The sequence below is a fragment of the Salvia miltiorrhiza genome, chromosome 3 (assembly GCF_028751815.1).
Source record: "Salvia miltiorrhiza cultivar Shanhuang (shh) chromosome 3, IMPLAD_Smil_shh, whole genome shotgun sequence".
NCBI classification, from domain to species: Eukaryota; Viridiplantae; Streptophyta; class Magnoliopsida; order Lamiales; family Lamiaceae; genus Salvia; species Salvia miltiorrhiza.
The window spans coordinates 41,485,018-41,488,582 of NC_080389.1; the positions used below are offsets into that span (position 1 = coordinate 41,485,018).

Below are 3,565 nucleotides of genomic sequence, written 5' to 3' on the forward strand. Positions count from 1 at the left end.
ACCTCCAGCTTGTTCATCAGTTGGACCCTTCCCGTTCTTATTCCAGCCTCCTCGAAGCAATTCAGCTTCTGCTAACAATTCTTCCTCCTTTTCTTCCCCCTCAGGAAACTCGGTTAGCACCACTTGGGCATCACTACTACAAAATTGGTCTTTCTCTACAATGCATAGACTACAGATTTTAAACAAAATCGTAGTATATACTAATAGACTACGGGGTTTTACCACAAACGTAGTGTATGTGCGTTTATTTCATGATTATAGACTACAATAATGTAAAACACTGTAGTCTATCATAGGCATAGTCTACGGTTCTATACACCGTAGTGTATGAGCGTGCTTTTCCATATTTTTCTCTACAGTGTTTCTTAACAACGTAGTGTATATGAATGTGTAGTTTTACTTTTCTCTACAATTATCCTCAAAATGTAGTGTATGAGCGTGTGTGTGTGCGCGCTTTTCTCTACAGTTATGTTGAAACTGTAGTATATTAAATAAATATAAATTTATTTTTTTATTACCCTTAATTCCTATCACTTTCTCTCTCTCTCTCTCTCAAAAACGTCTCTCTCTCTCTCTACTCTCTCTCTCTCTCTACAACACTCTCTCTATCTCAAATCTCTCGCCCTCGCCCGACTCCCTCAGATCTGGAAATCGACCCCGATCCCACGCGGCGCCGCCTCCTTCCACGGCGACGGCGGAGACGCCGCCACCCTCCCTCTACTCACGACACCCCTACTGCCCCTATTTCTCTTCGATTTCCGGCGAAAACGGCTCTCTGCCGCCACCGGTCTCCAGATATCGGCCTCCCTCTCTCCGATGGCAGCAGCCGTCACACATCCACCACCACCGCCTCTGTGAAACTCCCCTCTTCCTTGCAGACGGACAGTGGCGCTGAGCCACCGCCTCCGCCTTACCTCTCGCCCAAATTCTAAATTTGGGCTCCCGATGTTCAGCTCCCGATTGGGGCTTAGGGTTAGGGAAGGATTGGGATTTTGGCGGTGGGATTGAATTGATGATAGACGATTTGTTCTGATCTCGTCGTCGTCGTCGTTGTTCGTTGATGGAATTTAAAATCTTGCCCCCTTATTTGGAGCCTTGAATTCTAGGATTCTTTCAAACTGAGACTCAAAATAAAAATTAATGTGCTTACTTCAGTTAAATGATATATTGAACGGGTAGAGGGTCTTTGTTCAGTCAAAATTTTGGGAGCATGGTGCATTTTTCTCCTTTCTCTTACATTTTCTATGGATAACTTGCAGATAATTCATCTTAAACATGGAGCTCTTAAAGATGAATATTGTTTCTACTAGTTAGATTTTGCTTGGGCCATTGATGATATGGCTTATGCGTGAATGAATCTTTAGCTATTAGATCATCTTTTTTCATACAGTTGTATGTGTGCCATTTTAAGTTGTATAATGGTTGCAGGGGAACTTAGATTTCATATCATGATGCATTAAAGAAAATTGGGTGTTTGTTTGTGTTTATTAGCTTAGCTTCATGTTTGATTAGGTTACCTTTTGTTTTCCCCTTTTTCTGCCAAAAAAAATAATAATAATGCAGCGAAATCATGTGGAGATGGGAAGCAGAGGGCCAAGCACTCCGCCATGGCTAGATATCTTGCCGTTGACCTCGCCAATGAAGTTCAAGCAGAACCCCAACAATACTCTGATGAGGAGTGGGTTCCTACCAAGAGATCAAGATCAGGCCCCGCAAAGGTGGTTCGTTTTCCACTACATCGTTTTTTCTTATTTGATTTGCACGCACATGTGTGTGGAAACAAGTTAACTTTTGTGCAATTCAGTACTATTCAGGACATAGTATTTTATCCTCATTATGCAATTTTAGCTCTTTCTATAGGATACGAATTGAGCAAGTTATAAACGATAGATTAGCCTTTTTATTTATCAAGGCTAATCTTGAAAAGTACTGGTTTCTAGTCATAATAGTTATGGCACTGTCACAGTTGGCTTCTTCTATTTTGTAGTTTGGTACATGTTGAGGTCCTTTTCCTTGCTTGTTTGCTTGCTGTTGTCTTATCTATTGGCTTTCATCACATAGTTGTTGGTATATCATTAATTGTCAGAATAATTCTAGAGGCAAGGCAGTTCGAACGCCTGTGAGGAGGCAACCGAGGGCCAGTGTAAATGCCCAAAAGGTGGCTATGGCAGAAAAGGTGTGGCCACTGATACCTGTATAGCATAATTTAGTGTCCTATATTGGCATTAACATTGATGATATGCAGAGGGAGAAGGATGCTCTTGATCAGGTTGGTGAATTGGAAAGAAAGATTACTGAGATGACAGACAAGATGAATGGCTGATGGAAAACCAGTAGCTGCTTATGTTATCTACAAACACCTTCTCCATTGGAATGCCTTTGAATATGAGAGGACTACTATTTTTTATTTCATCATTGAGAGCATCAATGAAGAATTGAAGGTCACTTTAAATTATAAATTTTATTGCATTGAATATTCTTTTTAGTGTTTATTTATTTTATTTCACTAGACATTGAGATGAATTTATGATCAAATAGCATTTAATCCTTATCACTTTTATGTAGTCTCCAAGACAACCTGATTCCGTGCAATGTGGATTTTTCGTGATGCGTTACATGAAAGAAATTATCGAAGAGCTTATGAGGAATGGTCGCATTTGCCTACATCCACATGTAAGTAATTTGACTTAAATCTCCATTATACATATTTCATATTAAACAATAGTTTATCTTTTATATAGTTTGACAATCGGAGTTATACTAAAGAGGATATTGATGAAGTTCGTGTTGAGTGGGCGAATCTCATTCTTAGTTACATATAAAAAGTAGAGGTAATATTCTGCAACTTTGGTGTACTAATATGAATTTGTGTTATATATATATATATATGTATACTATTCTTTTATTTGGTCTATTGATTTTAATAAAGAAATATACTTTTAAAGTAATATATGTTGTGCAATTAGTTGGAATTTTGTTTGAAGTGTAAGAAATACTTTGTTGACATGATTGGTTTATTTGTTTTCATGACAGATCTTGTTTTAATTTTGTGCCAGGATATGCTGGGAACGAAGCTAAAATATAAGAGACTTTTGCTGAATTTTCCACGAAGATTCTTGTTTTTGAAAACAAATATTGTACTTTCTTTATTTTGTTATATTTAATCTCATGTCGTATATTAGCTTCATTTCAGTGTACATTTATCAGATTATGAAATATTGTGAAAGTATATATGACAATTATAATTTTTTGGTGCATCAATATTTGTTTTTCATATTTTGTTAATTTTTAATAAATAATAATAATTTTAAATTACAAATTAAAAACAATAAATATCCATTGCTGTAGTCTATAAATACTATAGACTACCTTTTTTAGTTGACAAACCGTAGTCTATTCATCCAATACACTACATTGCTGAACATAATTAACTACGGTTTCCACGTGTCGTATATGATTGCATATAGACTACGTCTGATTCACGTAGTGTATGTGCGTCTAAAAGTGTAGAGATAAGTAACTATAGACTACGGTTTAATCAACGTAGTCTATATTGATGGGAATA

The 3,565-nt window shown here is 36.9% G+C and overlaps 1 long non-coding RNA gene across 1 annotated transcript; it reads left to right on the forward strand.

The window, feature by feature from the left end:
• Window positions 1-535: 535 nt before the first annotated feature.
• LOC131016766 (uncharacterized) lies at window positions 536-3,257 on the forward strand. Its single transcript, XR_009099210.1, has 6 exons — window positions 536-1,718; window positions 2,087-2,176; window positions 2,246-2,441; window positions 2,566-2,673; window positions 2,742-2,831; window positions 3,057-3,257. It is a non-coding gene; the product is annotated as an uncharacterized LOC131016766 (long non-coding RNA).
• The last annotated feature ends 308 nt before the right edge of the window (window positions 3,258-3,565 follow it).